Below are 20,004 nucleotides of genomic sequence, written 5' to 3'. Positions count from 1 at the left end.
ATTTTAAAATTACGACAAATTAAAAATACAACTATCTGATTAGTCATAAATACTCTTTCATAACTAATATATAAATACTACTGTTATCTTAGAGTTTAGTCACAATTTTTTTTCGTGACTAAACCCTTATTTCTTGTAGTGCCCAAGCATTTTCTGGTTGATATATTGCTTTCTATATTTGGGGTAAGCAACATATATATTATCCTATCAATCTTGATGATTACAAATAATGATAGGAGATTCTTGTACTTAAAAAATCATAGATGTAAACATATATTGCGTTTTATAAAAGCTTATAACATGCATGCATGCATCAAGTGAGAGCTGCGGTTAATGCTGTACTCCTAGTTGGCCACTTGTGGATTTTTTTATGAACACATGCATATGAAATCATGTAATAAGGGTTGCAATGTCACATCCACCATTAATCCATTAATTGTGTTGTTATCTTTAATTATTAAGAGTGATAATAACCATCTTACGTCAAGAAAAACAAATCATAATAATAATAACCGTACCACACCTTACCATAACATAATAATTGTCATTACTTAAATATTTATTTTTTTAATATATCATTGAAAGGTGTTTGGTATTTTTATCTGAATTATTACCAACAGTTCATCAACTAGTAGCTCTTTGATTCAGTCCAAAAGAGTGAAGAAAAAGGCAATAATATCTTCAAATTCGAACTTGAATCCTCTTTTTTAAAATTATGCCTTTGGGTAACCTTCTCTTGCTGCCTAACTATTTATGTACTAGTTATGTTTTTTTGTCACCTTAATTAACTTTTTAGAAGAAATAATTTTATAACATAATATTAGAATTTTTATACTAAAAATTTAAAATTTGATCAATTCTTATTAATTTTTAGAAAAAAATATTTTAACTTAAAGTAAATAAAAAAATATTTATATAAAAGATTTATACAAATCCAAAAATAAATTTTGTGTATGTGAAAAATGAATTAAATATATAATTATTTATGCATCTTTTATTTTTCAAAATTTTTGACTAGATTGATTTTGTAACACTACTAATACAAATATCAAATTTTTTTTGTAAAATTATAATTAATTATATCCTTCGTCAAAGTTTTTGTCTGTAATTTCTGCACAAATAAATTAGTAGAATAAATATATTCTCTATCAAATTAAAATTTCATACAACTTTATTCTATAATCTTGTACGTTCACACTCTAACCAATTGTAAAATATACCAAAAAATTGGTTTAAAAGTACTCGTATTCATTAAAAGTTTCAAACTCATTTTAGTTCATTCTATAATTCATACACCTTTATGACATATTCTTTGTTGTTTGAAATCGAGTAAAATCTCAAAGAAGAATTTTTCAAATTTTCAAATTGTAATAATATATCTTCTCTGAATCTAATTCTTTTACCATCTTCTACCTTGATAATTAGACCATTAATTATGTTTTTTCTCACATGTTTTTTTATGGTACTTAGTTTATTGAAAATGTCAAAAACATATTTTTATAAAGATACTTATTTAAAAGTATAATTTATTTATAGTTTAATTATTTTGTTGGTTCCTATAATTTTTTATTAAATTTATAATTAGGTCTTTATACTTTTTTTTTTCAATTAATTAGATCTTTACACTGTTTTTAATTTTATCATGAGGTCATTCCTAGTGTAAAAAAATATTAGAATTAAATGAATATTTCTTCACAAATTAAAGATATTCATAATTAAAAATCTAATTAGATCTTTGACCATATATATTTTGGGAGAAATACTATGTTAATTTTAACGCTTTTGACATAAAAAACCTAATTACAAAATTAAAAGTAATTTAGAGACCTAATTAAAACAAAATATAGAGATTTAATTAAAAATTTAGTAAAATTATAGATATTAATAAAATAATTTAAACTTTATTTATTTAGTCATATTTTAAATAAAATAATATTTTATAATATACTAAAATCCAACTCTATAATTTACTATTAAATAATTAAAAAAATTTACATAAAAATAATTATAGAATTTTCGTTGAGCGTTTTTTTTTTTTTTTTATCAATCACATATCTCTCCATAGATTCCTTTTATAGGTAGGGTCTGAGTTGACATTTGGTTATGATTCAAATTATTATTCGAGTACATAACTATTTTCATATTACCTAGTTGTGCCTAATGGACAGACTTTCTTAAAAAATCTCCCTATCATTTAAAAAGTAATGCAGTAATTAACTTAAATATTTTCAATTAATAAAAGTATTTTAAAATTAATAAATATAATGCCCCTGCATCCTAGAATTCCATGCAAGGCACAACAGGTTTATTTAAGCTAAGTTGGTTAAATGGATATGAAATCGAAAAAAGTTGCATCTTATCCTTTTAGATAGTTGTTGGAAATCTGCACAACTCCAGATAATACTGTAGTTTACCTGAAACTTATATACTATTACTATTTTATATAAATGTTATTAATTATAAAAAAATACATTAATTTTTTATACAGTAATATTTACAAAAAAAGTATTACATTCTTTCCTAACAAAGAATCTTAATTACACTAAATAGTTTTAGTAATATATAAATGTCATTAAAAACTAAAAAATCACATATATAGTTGTCGACAATGATAGTTCAACACTTTAACTTAGCATGGAAGAAACCTTAAAAAAAACCCTTAGTTTGGAAGAACCCAAAATCTTATCAAATTATAGTGCCTAATAATGGCTAGGTAAGCGAGTGAAAAAATAAATTTGACAAATAAGAGAAAATTACATATTTAAATAAAATAAGATTTAAAATTATTCATTTATAATATTTTATAAAATAGTTATATTTCGGTCTTAAATGTAATTTACATAAATTGTTATAGGCTATAGAAATTTGAAAATTTGAATGTAAACTGTTATAGAGTACAGTAATTTATGTATATATTTGGTTTAATTACTTTGTTGGTCCTTATAATTTTGTAAAATTTTTAATTATGTTTTTATATTTTTTTTTTAATTGAGTCCTTGCACCAATTTTTTTTTTTAATTGAGTCTCTATACTTTTTTTTTTCTTTTTATTTGAGTTTTTGCATCAATTTTTTTTTAGTTGAGTTCCTATACAATTAAGTCAATTACTACCAAGAGAGACCTAATTAAAAAAAAATTGGTACAAAAATAATTAAAAGAAAAAAAATATAAGGACCTAATTAAAAATTTCGTGAAACTATAGAAACCAATAAGATAATTAAACCTATATATTTCAATAAGTCAAAATTGTTTGATGCTATCGCAATTTATATTTAAAATAATACAAACCATAAACCGTGAGTAATTGGGATTTTTTTAAAATAAATAAATTAAATATTTTATTTATGGATATAGGTAATTTGTAGTATATTTATTAATTTACGTTTCTTTACTTATCTTCTTTACAGTGTAAACGAAATAAGTTTGTGTATATCTCGTTTAAATGTAAACGAGATAAGCCACGTTTATCGTTGTAAAATAGAGTGATCAACTCGTATTGTAAACAAGATATAAGAAAAGATAACACGTTACATTATAAACGAGATAAAGTACGACAAAATTCAAACAACTATAAAAAGATCTGCAACTATTTGTATTCTCTACAAATATTTCACTTTTTTTCTCCTTTAGTTCTTCAATAAATTTAGTAAAAATATCTAGTGATAGTGGATATGTTATTGCAAGTGTGTATTTCAATTATTATATGAGAAACAGTGACACTAAGGTTATATTTGAGTGTGATAATTCTATTTTCTTACACACTCGGAGAGTAAATTTTTTGTCTGAGCTAAAGAGTCTAATATTGACGAACCTCGGTGCTAATGGGACAAAAGAGGTTGGAAGAGTTGGGTATAGGTTGCTAGCACCGATGGACAAAGGAGTATTTCGGTTTCGTCTATTTTGGCTGAATGGCGATGAGCATGTGCGCCTCATGTTTGATATCCATGGGAGAATCATGGCGGAACAAGTGATGGAGCTTTCTGCGAAGGTTGGTGATGTTGGTGGTGGTGGTTCTGGCCACTCAAATTTTATTCAACACGACCTACCTCTCGCACCACCATCGCTGCACTGTGCCAGTCCAGTGGTAGACATGGATGTGGATGGTGAGGAGTTCGATGAGGAGTATATTATCGATAGCAACAACAGTGGTTCTTCTGAGGATGATGAGGAGGAGAAGTTGGTACCAGAGACTTCGGTCGGTGCTTCAGTTTGGTACTTTCTGCTTGTCCCGCAACCAATTTCAAAGTTATCAATTATACCTAGTCACTATCATACATTGGATCTGGACACGATGCACGAGAAAACTCCATTTTCCAATATGGGTGGGGACGATTATAACATAGACAGTGGTGTGGAGTTTCACATTGGTCACTGATTTTCAAAAGCAGAGAGGTAGTCATTTAAGGTGTAAAGCATTACAGTATTCGGAGAAGTGTTGAGTACCGAGTTGTAGATTTGGATCAATAAAAGTACCACGTGCATTACATGCAAATTATAGTAGGATGTACATGGAGTCTCCGTGTTGTCCTTTGACAGAATCTTGAATATAGGTAAGTCTTACTTTATATTGTAATGTATATTCTTATTTATCATGGTTATTTTGGTTTTGAATGCATATCAAATATATTTTAATTCGTTAGGGAGGTGCGTAAATTTGGTGGTCCACACACCTATTTAGCCTCCACCATATCTCAGGACCATAAACAGTTGGACAACAACCTAATATATAGTATCACATTGTCCCTCATACAGTCTAGCCCATTAGTTACTATCCATGTTCTACAAGGTACAGTTAGGCAAAGCTATCATTTCAAATTCTCATACAGAAAGGTCTCGATGGCGAAGCAAAAGGCAATTGTGCAAATATACGGTGATTGAAAGAAGTCATATAATAAGGTTCTGAGATTGCTTCAAGTATTGCTTCTTGGTAGTACGCAACTGTAGCCAATTTGATAAGGTGTTTTGGGCTTTTACTCCTTGTGTGGAGGCTTTCAAGCATTGCAAGCCCTTCGTCTCTGTTGATGGCACGCATCTGTATGGAAAATATGGTAGTATATTGCTAATTATAGTGGCACAAGACGGTAATGGTAACATCTTTCCTGTGGCATTTGCAATTGTCGAGTCTGAGACTACAGAGTCATAGTCGTTCTTCCTTACCAACCTGAGACAACATGTGACACCACAAGAAGGGCTTTTGATTATATCTGATAGATCCCAAGTGATCAAAGCCGCACTTAGAGCCGATGATAGTGGTTGGAAGCCTCCTAGAGTGTTCCATGCGTACTGTGTCAGGCACATGGCCATGAACTTCGTGTCTCATTTCAAATCTATCAAGGAAAAACGATATCTCATGAATGCTACTTATAGTCCAAGCAAGGCTGGGTACAAGTAGTACATGAATGCTTTGAGAGGGCTATCGCGTTAGATGACAGACTGGACCGGTAAATTCAATAACAAATCATTTAGAGACAACAATAAAGTGTAATATACCTCATTACATAGAACAACGCATTGTTTAGAGACAACTAAATAAAACAACATCGGGTACCTCATGCAATTGCAACCGATCCAACGCAAGACGCCATCAGAGAACTCTCTGGTCAAATTGGTCCCTACTCTGCTAGCTTACACCTATCAACTTGTGGACATATGCAATAATAGTAATGTCTCAATTTATGCAAGAAAAAGTTGAATTACATAAATAGAAAGGACAAAAACTGTATATAAAAATAGTTACCTCACGGCCAAGTGGTACGTCAGAATCTGTCTATCGAATAGGCACCACTGAAAAAGCTGTGGTATATTTACGAAACTAGTAGTAGAGTGCATCCAGGAATGTCAGTGGAAGATCAATGTGCTACAAAGCATAACGAGTGGTACGTCATGCAAGCACAACAGATTCCCATTCCCCAAGACAAACCACAACACCTCTCGAAGTCCTCTAATAATGGCATCCACCTGAGATGGGACTGATTGTTTGAATCGTCAGTCAGGCAACCCCTGATCAGCAACATGATGTAACACTTCGTATATTGTTTGAGGGTGGCTGCATCTTCCATAGCTGGCATATGCCGTACTAGGTCCCTCAACCATGTTAGCTTGATAGAAAATGACTCCTTCCTCTATGCTTCCTGCTGCTGAGTATGAGAAGGCCTGACATTGAGGAGCTCCTCTACTTGCTACCAGGTCGGATACCGGTACCATGTTTGAAAGTCACGGAAGCACCCACCACTGACTGGCTCTCCATGCGTGCATAACCCAAGGTGGTACGTAACATCCTACAGGGTGATGGTGTACTCACCCCAAAGCAGGTAAAAAGTGTGGGCCTCTGGACGACAACGCTCCACAATGCAGTAATCAGGGGGTTATCAAAGATAAAGTCCCTAAGCTGCACCGTGTCGTCAAACCCAACCTCCCTTATGTAATAGAGAATGGCGTCCGGTGGTGCAAGTGTAACACCCTACTACGCAGAGGTTAATGTTTAAGTCGTAAAACAGAGGTAGTGAGCTATTACGACCTCTAAAAGAAAATATATACGTAATATAGTTGAAGAAATTCATAACTAGGAGCCTTGAAAGGAGGTTTAAACAAAAATCGCAAAAGTAAAGCGCATCGCACATGGAAAATGTGCAGTCGGATAAAACGTAAACTACACAATAAGAAGTGGAGGATCAAAATACAGAATAGCAAGCTCCTGACTCAACCTGTGAAGTAAAGACTGGCCGAAGAACAAGTGTGTATATACATACATATAGTCATAACCTAAAGGAATCCCAAAATACAAAATAAACGACCTGTTTCTCCATCGTCGACCTCTAAGAGGGCATAGGTAGCTATATATATACATATAGGAGAATTCTAGAACATAAATACATCATATGATATCAAAACATAAAATCTCAAAATAGACTTCGCTTGCTAGAGATCTTAGATGCTCACCGAGGTGTATCCCGACTTATATCTGAAAAACAACAACATTTGTATGGAATGAGAACCGGGGGTTCTCAGTATGGTAATGGTGTCCACATATATAAGATATAAGGTTCTGGAACAACCAGAGGCTATCCTAGAACTTCGAAACTCAGATTTAAATCTTAAAGTTTATAAATTGAGAATCACAAATAGGGTAGGTTATCTAAGGTTCTAAATCTTAATTAAATTCTAACTAAACCCTCAACTCGTTGCCTTTCTCCAATCCTCCAAATTCTGGTGGAACCACAAAGACAAACAAAAGAGACAATGGTAAACACAAATAGAGTACAATTATTACAAGTAACAAGTATGACAAATAGCATATTGATTCACAACGGCAATCCCAATTAAATGCACAAACAAATAAAACAAACATATACATATGATGCATGCCTACCCTTTGGCTGATGAGTCTCATCTGTCGGTTATAAAGCTAAATCCGACATATCTAGTAGCTAACCCTGGACAGAACACCACAACATGAAATATGTATTACTCGTCTCCCATGCTGATATTTCACCCAACCCAGAATAGGTATTACTTGTCTACTCAGGTAGGTGCCTCAAACCATAACCTGGGTAGGAATTACTCATCTATCCACAGGCCATGACTCGGATAGAAATTATTTCGTCTATCCTCGGATAGGAATTACTCATCTACCCTCAAAATTACATCTCGGATATGAATTATTCGTCTATCCTCCAAAATTGCATCATACATAGGAATTACTCATCTATTCTCAAAGTTATATCTCGGATAGGAGTTACTCATCTTTCCCTAAAGCCATTACTCAATATCTCATTTAATTGATCATGTATTCTACGTTTTAGCACTTCTCAAGCTCATACTCACCACTTCACAACCTTTCTTCACCTCCAAATTACCACCCCTTCATAGTTCAATCCCCTTTACTATCATTACAATTGAGTTTTAGGGTCTTAGAGAGTAAAAATAGAGGTTTAGAAGTTTGAAATTACGTTTAAATCACAAAAACTCAATGTTGCTGAAAACAGGATCTAGCGTACGCATGCCATGTTGCGCATACGCGGAGGTGTAATTTTCCTAACTCACGTACGCGAGCCCCCTTGGCCCGAATTGATTGCTTACGTTGTGTGCACTTGCCCGCGTACACAGACATATCAATCTTCACCTCTCACGTATGCATCAACCCTTCCGCGTACGTGAGATAGCTAAAACAGAATAAAATGCTCGTGTCGCATGCATGCTCACGTACGCAAGTTCTACAGGTTAGGTAAAAATTTGTTAAGTGCTGCAGAATCTATTTTACACACTAAACTTTTGATGCACATAACTTCTTTGTTAAAAATCATTTTTAGCCCATTTTTTAACGGCGTAAACTTCATGGACCTAATTTTCATCTAAGATAAGTTTTGAAAAGTTTGAGGGTTTGGAAGCCGAGTTATGGCTCGTCAAAGTTCGGTCAAAAATCAAGTTTTTATCAAAATTACAAACCTCCATTTTTACCAAATTTTCATTTCAAAACCAAAATATTATTCCTTAAAACCACACTCATTATAAATAAAACAGGTCTACTGCCATTCTATTCCCTCCCCATTACATCAATTTCTCAATCATCTCTATTTCTAATCCAACAATCCAAAATCAAGCAACATAACTCATTATATCTCATTATCATCATCACACTTCAACATCTGCAATCAACATTCACAATTCACTTTCTCCTCTTAATAATCCAACATTAAATAGTCAACAACACACATATCTATCCTCATATCGTAGCTAGTCAACCAATCCAATAAATTTCAACATATGTTTCACCAACTAGTTTAATCACTCTGATACCAATTTTCCTTCAAATTCAAATAATTCATCATCATGCATCAAATCTCACAACAATACACACTACACATTATATATTCGTCACTACAGCTCATACAACACCAATCATACATGTATTTTAACTTATCTTATGGTCATCTAGCCTATGTTTTCACACGATATTACATATTACATACGAGAAACCAAAACCATACCTTGACCAATTCTTCTTAAAACCCAAAGACACCTCGAGGTAACCGTTCCTCAAGAGTCCATAGTCTCAAAGCCTCTCCGAACTGAATTTCAGCCACCAAGGTTCAACAATCAAGCTTCCAACATTATCAATGCACTCCAAATCATAAATATTCAATCTAATCCCACAACATATCATTATAATCAACATTCAAGCTTGCTAATTCACAAATCAATAAGGGACTTGAAGTTCTTACCTTATTCATGCATCAATTGAGCAAGACCCACTAAATTTCTTAAGTTAATTTGACCCCAATCATCAAAATAACCTAAAAATCCCAATACCAAAATCATTGAATTTTGAATTTGGGAGAAGAGAGGATGAGAATAAAAATATAGTTTTCCTACCAAATTGAGTACTGGACTTTGTAGAGCTCGACGCAGTGGATGCGTGGCTGCAAACGGTGCGGCGATCGGAGCTCCAGATCAAAAGTTATATGAGATTGAATTAAGAACCAATGGTTTTGAGTTCTTCTTCCTCCCCCTCTGTAATTCCAGCGTGTTTCATAATGAGAGAGGGAAGAAAGAGCTGAAGCTCTTTTATTTTATTGAATTGGGTTGGGTCTTGGGTCTGTTTTGGGTCCGGTTTGATATGTTTGGCCCGTTTGACCTAATTTTTGGCCAAATTCGTTAAAATTAGTGTAAAAATTTATATTTTAATTATTTCTTCTATTCTAAACTATAAAATTTAATTTTATAATTTTGCAGATTTTACAGCAAGAGTGTGGCTTACTCGCCTAAGAAGTACTAGGTGATGCCTATGTTAAAAAATAAAACTTTTTCAATAAGAAATCTATTTCAAGAATAAAAATTTAGATTTTAAAATAAAAAGATAAAATTTATAATAAACAATTATTTCACATTTTAAAATAATTAACTTTAAAAATCAAACATTTACAAAATTTAGACAACATCATTTTAACAAATATTCAATAAAACAAGTTATCTAGCATATTCAAAATTAAAATTAAAAATATAAAATTTGAATCAAAAAAATAAAAATATAATAAATATTTAATAAATAAATTAAATTAACTAATAAGTTAAATTAAATTAATTAATTAACATTTACTAAGAATACATTCCACCACCTAACAAATGCTAATAACATGCCAACTAATCTATTTTATATTACCAAAACATAATCTATTTTACACATGTATAACAATACTAAATCTATAAAAGAATCATAACTATAATTATATGCTTATTTATTTAAAAGAGGAAAATAACAACGCTAACCTGGAAGTCAATCGCTCCCATAATATGCAAAGTCGCATTCAGTCAGTTGATGTCATTATCTCGTGCATCTGTGCGGGCCATAATGTCCAAATATCTCAAAAATATATAAAAAAAAAAAGCCCGACAAAAGGAGAAATGAAGGTTAAGGAAAAATGAGAGTGATACTTGAGGTGTTCTGAACGATTTTCTTATATAAGCACGTCTAAGCCTTATCTCGTTTATATTGTAAACGAAACAAGTTACGTGTTATAATACGTGTGCAAACACGATATGTGAACTAAGTGACGTGTGTTATCTCATTTACAGTATAAACAAGATATAAAATTTTTTAATTCGTTTACACTGTAAATTAGATATGTGTAAAAATAAAAATCAATAAATATACTATAAATTATCTATATTCGTAAATAAAATATTTAAATTATTTATTTAAAAAGAATTCGAGTCATTGTCATTCTTTATGAATTGGTTTATTTCGATTACTTCAATGACAAATGTTTCTACTTTCTACATTATTATTATTATTATTATTATTATTATTATTATTATTATTATTATTATTATTATTATTATTATTTGATAAAATTTTTAAATTCTAACCCCTTTTGTTATTTATTTTCTCTCATCTCTGGCAGCTCTCTATTCCGTTCTCGATCTCTCTTGATCTCTTATACCCAACATTTCATATTTATTTAATTATCTCCTATTTTTATTTAAAATAGTAAAAATAAAAATTAAAGTGTCTCGACACAGATCATTCAAATATAGTGATCAATATTATAAGGACCATAAATTGTTAGCTCATTTTGTTAGACATTAAAAATTTTTTTATATAACACTTAATTATTAGATTATATAGCATTTGACAGAATTTTAAGGGCAGGGCAATTTGTAAAGGGGGATTGTTGCACTAAAAATTTTTAAAAATCTTTTTTGAATAATACGCGGAGGTTGTAATGAATTTTTAAATATTAAAAAATGTAATAAGTAGAGAGTGTATTATATTTTTTTAATATTAAAAATCTGATATGCGGGAGACGTATTTACATTACACGGGAGGTGAATTCACAATACATAGGAGTTGTATTGTACTTTTCTGAATAAAAAAAAATATACCTAAAGAATTGTAAAAGAAAAAATAAGTTTTTAATAATAGAGTGATTTACTAGATTTTGCTTCCATGATGTGAATTTATAAAAATATATAAAAAAAATATAATAATAGTCTTTTAATAATAGATGAACAACAATTATAAAAATTACTTTTTAAACGTCTCTTTCATAAATTTTATACATTTTTTAACGGTTTTTTTTTATTGTAAAAGGGGTATATATCTATTTGCATTTTTGAGTGCTAGATCAATCCTGAAATTATACTTTTTACCATGGACATATGAAGTATAGGAACTTTTAACACCGTCTACACCTTTCGCATGAACTACACGACAACAACAATCACAATAATAAATACACCAATCTAGCAGCACCAACATTAACAATAATTAATAATAATAAATACACTAATTTAGCATAACCAACCTTAACAATAATTAATACACTAAACCAGCAAAACTAACACTAACAATAATAATAAGCACTAATCCGATAGAACAAACCTTAATAATAATTAAGAATAATAAATACACTAAACCAGCAGAACCAACATTAACAACATTAATAAATGGACTGTTACCTGCATTGTCATCACAATTGGTTTCATCGTCATTGTCCTCCCCGCCATCATTATTATCCTTATCCATTGGCGCTTGCACTTGAGAAAAATCAACAGCATCACTATTACCAATCCCTCTAGCGACACTCTGGATTGAATAACTCTATCTCGAGTCAACAAACACTTTCCCTCCAGAGCGTGGAGAGGGGATACGATGTCGTAGTCTTGAATCCATAGACAACTGACCAGAAAAATTCAAGACGACTGTAGGCTAGATTGTGGCGCCTTCTCGGCAACTTCAGGAGGTTGTGTAACACCCTAACTTTTAGCACCTCATGATCGTATTAAAAGCTGAAGAAAATCAGTAACGCCTGAGCTATTAGTACGATCATGAGGTGCTAAAAGTATATAATTAGTATTTATCAAAGATATTATTTTGTAAGAATATTATAATGTGTAATATTAATGAGTAAGCAAGCAAGCAAATTAATCCTAAAAGCTTTAGAGAACACAGACTTAATTAAAGAACTTTATAATTTTTTTCCACAAGACACTTAGGGAAAGGCGAGGGAACAATGTGAAGATGATTTATATTATGAACGATAAGAAAGAAAGAAGAAGAAACAAAGGAAAAGGAAAGAAAAATATTAAAGAAACTCTACCACAGAAGAGCAGAGAGAAAAGATTAAAAGAATCTAAAGAACCTCTGCCATAAGAGAGCAGAGAGTAAGAATAAAAGAAACGAAAGAAAGAACGAGCTAAGATGATTATGTACCTGCTAATAACGAGCAGAGATATGGTGGTGAGTCCAACGAGATTTGCTTCTTAAGATACATCGGCCAATCCAGGGGATGGTCGCACCTGTAAAACAGAGGTTGCTTACAGAGGTTATCGCTACATACATTGGTTAGAGAGAGCCTCACCTGTAAGACAGAGGTTGCTTACAGAGGTTATGTTTGCATACATCGGCTCAAGAGAGTCGCACCTGTAAGACAGAGGTTGCTTACAGAGGTTATGACACTGGAAACCAAACTCAGACAAATGTTGCTGAGTTTCGTCAGGAGCGGGTCGAAACCGACAGATGAGCTCATTACCTGCACTAGGGATTGACATGCATCATACTTGTTTGCGCATATTTGTTTGTGAGTGTGTTTTCTATAATTGTGTGTGCTTGTGATTGGGTTTTGTGTTCTATAATTGTTGAATTAGTTTGTACTTTGTTGACTGTTGTTGCTGACCAAGTATATATAAAATGGATATAACTATACACCCCGACCCTACTAGGAACTCCCCAATTCTTACCCCCTATTTCCACCCCCTTTCAGCTACAGGTGCGAAGGCTTAGTGCGAAACTACAAGAGCATAGAAGATTCTATTTACAAGTTGAGTTCTTAGATTTTACTTTCCTCTCGTCATTTATTGTTTTGGTTTTTGGAGGGGTAGAAATTATATTTGAGGGTCTTTGAATAAGTCTATGTACATAATGCTACGTGGATATATATAATTTTGTGATTAAATGATTTAAAGTACCGACTCTTTGTTTTCTTGGTGAAAGTTTCGGTTCGTATTCGCGAAGGCTCAATATTAAATAAAAATAGTATAGAATAAAAAGGTTTAGAGGTAAGTAACGCCTGAGCTTTTAGTACGATCATGAGGTGCTAAAAGTTAGGGTGTTACAGGTTGTGGCTGGGATTGCTGCACTTGCAGTGAGATCAAAGAACAAATCATTCATCCATTGCGACGTGTCTATTTCAGGCACCCACTAATACAGCTAGTGGTTTGAGGATTGCTCAGATGTGTCCCTCTGTTGTGACATAAAGGGTTGGTAATATGTTTGGTAAGGCGGCATGTGGAGTAAGCGTGAGTTGAGGAATAACTGTGTAAAGAATGAGGAGTCAAGCTCAGTGTATGGTTGTGTGAATGGGTGTGGCGATGGAAATAGGTGCAGGAAGGGTTGTGACTATGGGTATGGGTGTGGAAAGAGATATGGCGGTTGGTGTGAGTGCATGAAGGGTTGTGGTTGTGGCTGTGGCTGTGGAACATAACCAATCAACCACAGGTGAGCACCATATGCCTCACTATACTGTTGTATATACCTATCAGATGTTTGATAGTGCAGGACAGGATCACCAACTAGAACGAAGGTCCAATGATTTGTCCACATCATAATGTATAAAGAATACTCAACTCTCCAATCTTTTTTCTTTGGTCTAGTCAGGACCACTGGTGCACGAAATTGTGATTACACTTTAATTATGTAAAGTTTATGGCTCTTTCTTTCCCTGGCAATGGCGCCAAGAACATGGTGCCAATACCATGGTTCACAACTTCGATACAACTAACCAGCAAGTGCACTGGGTCGTCCAAGTAATACCTTACGTGAGTAAGGGTCGAATCCCACGGAGATTGTTGGTATGAAGCAAGCTATGGTCACCTTGTAAATCTCAGTTAAGTTGACTCATATGGGTTACAATATATTATGTAAATAAAACATAGAGTGGGGATAAAGGGATAGAGATACTTATGTAAATCATTGGTAGGAATTCAGATAAGCGAATGGAGATGCTTTTCGTTCCTCTGAACCTCTGCTTTCCTGCTATCTTCATCCAATTAGTCTTACTCCTTTCCATGGCTGGCTTTATGCAAGGGCATCACCGTTGTCAGTGGCTACATCCCCTCCTCTCAGTGAATCATATGCTCACGCACCCTGTCACGGCACGGCTATTCATCTGTCGGTTCTCGATCATGCCGGAATAGGATTTACTATCCTTTTGCGTCTGTCACTAACGCCCAGCACTCGCGAGTTTGAAGCTCGTCACAGTCATTCAATCATTGAATCCTACTCAGAATACCACAGACAAGGTTTAGACCTTCCGGATTCTCTTGAATGCCGCCATCATTCTAGCTTACGCCACGAAGATTCTGGTTAGGAGATCTAAGAGATACTCATTCTAGCTTAATTCATGTAGAACAGAAGTGTTTGTCAGGCACGCGTTCATAAGGGAGAAGGATGATGAGCGTCACACATAATCATCACCTTCATCACGTTCTTGGGTTCGAATGGATATCTTAGAAGCGAAATAAGAAGAATTGAATAGAAAATAGAAGTACTTTGCATTAATCTTTGAGGAACAGCAGAGCTCCACACCTTAATCTATGGAGTGTAGAAACTCTACCGTATGAAAATACATAAGTGAAGGTCCAGGCATGGCCGTGTGGCCAGCCCCTTGGTCTAAGAACAATGCGTTCCAAGATGGTATACAACTGATCAAAGATGCCTAATACAATAGTAAGAGGTCCTATTTATAATAAACTAGCTACTAGGGTTTACATGAGTAAGTATTTGATGTATAAATCCACTTCCGGGGCCCACTTGGTGTGTGCTTGGGCTTGGGCTTGAGTGTTACACGTGCAGAGGCCATTTGTGGAGTTGAACGCCAGTTTCTGTGCCAGTTTGGGCGTTCAACTCTGGTTTTGGATCCTTTTCTGGCGCTGGACGCCAGATTTGGGCAGAAGGCTGGCGTTGAACGCCAGTTTACGTCGTCAATTATTGGCCAAAGTATGGACTATTATATATTGCTGGAAAGCCCTGGATGTCTACTTTCCAACGCAATTGGAAGCGCGCCATTTCGAGTTCTGTAGCTCCAGAAAATCCACTTTGAGTGTAGGGAGGTCAGAATCCAACAGCATCAGCAGTCCTTTTTCAACCTCTGAATCTGATTTTTGCTCAAGTCCCTCAATTTCAGCCAGAAAATACCTGAAATCACAGAAAAACACACAAACTCATAGTAAAGTCCAGAAATGTGAATTTAATACAAAATCTATTAAAAACATCCCTAAAAGTAACTAGATCCTACTAAAAACATACTAAAAACAATGTCAAAAAGCGTATAAATTATCCGCTCATCACAACACCAAACTTAAATTGTTGCTTGTCCCCAAGCAACTGAAAATCAAAATAGGATAAAAAGAATAGAATATACTATAAATTCCAAACTATCAATGAAACAGAGCTTCAATCATATGAGCGGGACTTATAGCTTTTTGCCTCTTGAATAGTTTTGGCATCTCACTTTATTCATTGAGGTTCAGAATGATTGGCATCTATAGGAACTTCAGATTTCGAATAGTGTTATTGACTCTCTTAGTTCAGTATGATGATTCTTGAACACAGCTTCTTTATGAGTCTTGGCCGTGGCCCTAAGCACTTTGTTTTCCAGTATTACCACCGGATACATAAATGCCACAGACACATAATTGGGTGAACCTTTTCAGATTGTGACTCAGCTTTGCTAAAGTCCCCAATTAGAGGTGTCCAGGGTTCTTAAGCACACTCTTTTTTTTTGCTTTGGACCTTGACTTTAACCGCTCAGTCTCAAGTTTTCACTTGACACCTACACGCCACAAGCACATGGTTAGGGACAGCTTGGTTTAGCCGCTTAGACCAGGATTTTATTCCTTTAGGCCCTCCTATCCACTGATGCTCAAAGCCTTGGGATCCTTTTTTTTTGCCCTTGCCTTTTGATTTTAAGGGTTATTGGCTTTTTCTGCTTGCTTTTTTTTTCTTTTTCTTTCTATTTTTTTTTTCGCCTTTTTTTTTTCTGCAAGCTTTGTTTTTTGCTGCTTTTTCTTGCTTCAAGAATCATTTTTATGATTTTTCAGATTATCAAATAACATGTCTCCTAGTCATCATTCTTTCAAGAGCCAACATATTTAACATTCTTAAACAACAACTTCAAAAGACATATGCACTGTTCAAGCATTCATTCAGAAAACAAGAAGCATTGCCACCACATCAATATAATTAAACTAAGTTCAAGGATAAATTCAAAACTCATGTACTTCTTGTTCTTTTGAATTAAAACATTTTTCATTTAAGAGAGGTGATGGATTCATAGGACATTCATATCTTTAAGACATAGTTACTAACTACTAATGATCATGTAATGAAGACACAAACACAGATAAGCATATATAAAACGAAAAAGAATAGAAGAAATAAGAACAAAGAATGAATCCACCTTAGTGATGTCCTTGAGCTCTTCTATGTCTCTTCCTTGTCTTTGTTGCTCCTCCTTCATTGCTTTTTAGATCTTCTCTGATTTCATGAAGGATGATGGAGTGCTCTTGATGTTCCACCCTTAGTTGCTTCCAATAATTGTGTGGAAGAAAATGAATCCCCTGAGGTATCTCAGGGATCTCTTGATTTGCAGTCAAATATTCTACCACTGAGCTATAGACCCTTGATGGAAGCTTTTGTCTTCCCTTTCCTCTTTCTAGAGGTTTCTCTGGCCTTAGGTGCCATCAATGGTTATGGAAAAGACAAAAAAGCTATGCTTTTACCACACCAAACTTAGAATGTTGCTCGCCCTCGAGCAAAAGAAGAAAGAATATAAGAAGAAGAAGAAGAAGATATGGAGGAGATGGATGGAGGTGTGTATTCGGCCATATGGGTGGGATTGGGTGGGAGAGAGATGTTGAATTTTGAAGGTAGTGGGTGTATGGATGTGAGTGGTCTATGGAAAACAGAAGGGATGATAATGAATGGGAAGAGAGATGATGAGGTAGGTGGGGATCCTGTGGGGTCCACAGATCCTGAGATGATCCTGTGGGGTCCACAGATCCTGAGGTGTCAAGGCAATTACATCCCTGCACCAATTTAGGCATGTAAAATGCCCTTGCACACAACTCTGGGCGTTCAGCGCCAGGTTGGTGCCCATTTTGGGCGTTCAATGCCCCTGTGCTGCCATTTCTGGCGTTGAACGCCAGAACCATGCTTGTTCTGGGCGTTCAGCGCCAGGATGCTCCCATTCTGGGCATTCAGCGCCAGAACTATGCTCTGTTCTGGCGTTTGAACGCCAGACAGACGCTCCTCCAGGGTGTGATTTTTCTTCTGCTGTTTTTGATTCCGTTTTTGAATTTTTTGTTTATTTTGTGACTCCACATGATCATGAACCTAAGAAATCATGAAAAACAATAAAAATAAGAATTAGATAAACATTGGGTTACCTCCCAACAAGCGCTTCTTTAATGTCAATAGCTTGACAGTGGGCTCTCATGGAGCCTCACAGATGTGCAGAGCTTTGTTGAGACTCTCCAACACCAAACTTAGAGTTTGGATATGGGAGTTCAACACCAAACTTAGAGTTTGGTTGTGGCCTCCTAACACCAAACTTAGAGTTTGACTGTGGGGGCTCTGGTTGACTCTGCTGGGAGAGAAGCTTTTCCTGCTTCCTCTCCATGGTTGCAGAGGGGGATCCTTGAGTTTTGAATACAAGGGAGTTCTCATTCCAGTGAAGGAATATTTCACCTCTGTCAACATCAATCACAGCTCTTGCTGTAGCCAGGAAAGGTCTTCCTAGGATGATGGATTCATCCTCTTCCTTTCCAGTATCCAGGACTATGAAATCAGTAGGTATGTAAAGGCCCTCAACCTTTACTAATACATCTTCTACTTGTCCATAAGCCTGTCTTCTTGAGCTGTCTGCCATCTCTAATGAGATTTTAGCAGCTTGCACCCCATAGATTCCCAGTTTCTCTATTACAGAGAGGGGCATGAGGTTTATTCCTGAACCAAGGTCACACAGAGCCTTAAAGATCATGGTGCCTATGGTACAGGGTATTATGAACTTTCCAGGATCCTGTCTCTTCTGAGGCAATGTCAGTTGATCTAGATCACTTAGTTCATTGATGAACAAGGGAGGTTCAACTTCCCAAGCATCAATGCCAAATAATTTGGCATTCAGCTTCATGATTGCACCAAGGAACTTGGCAGTTTGCTCTTCAGTGACATCCTCATTCTCTTCAGAAGAGGAATACTCATCAGAGCTCATGAAGGGCATAAGGAGGTTCAATGGGATCTCTATAGTCTCTAGATGAGCCTCAGAGTCCTTTGATTCCCAAGAGGGAAGCTCCTTATTGATCACTGGACGTCCCAGGAGGTCTTCCTCCTTGGGATTCACGTCCTCTCCTCTCCTCACAGGTTCGGCCAGGGCACTTATGTCAATGGCCTTGCACTCTCCTTTTGGGTTCTCTTCTGTATTACTTGGGAGAGTACTAGGAGGGATTTCAGTGATCCTTTTACTCAGCTGGCCCACTTGTGCTTCCAGATTTCTAATGGAAGACCTTGTTTCATTCATGAAACTTACAGTGGCCTTAGATAGATCAGAGACTAGATTTGCTAAATTAGAAGCATTTTGTTCAGAGTTCTCTGTCTGTTGCTGAGTTGATGATGGAAAAGGTTTGCTATTGCTAAACCTGTTTCTTCCACCATTATTAAAGCCTTGTTGGGGCTTTTGATCCTTCCATGAGAAATTTGGATGATTTCTCCATGTTGAGTTATAGGTGTTTCCATAAGGTTCACCTAAGTAATTTACCTCTGCTATTGCAGGGTTCTCAGGATCATAAGCTTCTTCTTCAGAAGATGCTTCTTGAGTGCTGTTGGATGCAACTTGCATTCCATGCAGACTCTGAGAGATCATATTGACTTGCTGAGTCAATATTTTATTCTGAGCCAATATGGCATTCAGAGTATCAACCTCAAGAACTCCCTTCTTCATAGGCGTCCCATTACTCACAGGATTCCTTTCAGAAGTGTACATGAACTGGTTGTTAGCAACCATGTCAATGAGTTCTTGAGCTTCTGCAGGTATTTTCTTTAGGTGAATGGATCCACCTGCAGAAGTGTCCAGTGACATCTTTGATAGCTCAGATAAACCATCATAGAATATATCCAGGATGGTCCATTCTGAAAGCATGTCAGAAGGACACTTTTTGGTCAACTGTTTGTATCTTTCCCAAGCTTCATAGAGGGATTCACCTTCTTTCTGTCTGAAGGTTTGAACATCAGCTCTAAGCTTGCTCAGCTTTTGAGGAGGAAAGTACTTGGCTAAGAAAGCCGTGACCAGCTTATCCCAAGAGTTCAGGCTGTCTTTGGGTTGAGAATCCAACCATAATCTAGCTCTGTCTCTTACAGCAAAAGGGAAAAGCATGAGCCTGTAGACTTCAGGATCTATTCCATTAGTCTTAACAGTATCACATATCTGCAAGAATTCAGTTAAGAACTGAA

At 35.0% G+C, this 20,004-nt stretch overlaps 1 non-coding gene across 1 annotated transcript; it reads left to right on the top strand.

The window, feature by feature from the left end:
- The first annotated feature begins 19,687 nt into the window (after positions 1-19,687).
- On the top strand, positions 19,688-19,795 carry LOC148575076 (small nucleolar RNA R71). Its single transcript, XR_015905737.1, has one exon. It is a non-coding gene; the product is annotated as a small nucleolar RNA R71 (small nucleolar RNA).
- The last annotated feature ends 209 nt before the right edge of the window (positions 19,796-20,004 follow it).

This window comes from Arachis ipaensis, chromosome B2 (genome assembly GCF_059453495.1).
Source record: "Arachis ipaensis isolate K30076 ecotype BB chromosome B2, ASM5945349v1, whole genome shotgun sequence".
Classification (NCBI taxonomy): domain Eukaryota; kingdom Viridiplantae; phylum Streptophyta; class Magnoliopsida; order Fabales; family Fabaceae; genus Arachis; species Arachis ipaensis.
Note: the sequence above shows the minus strand (reverse complement) of the source record. Positions and strands in the feature narration are given on the sequence as shown.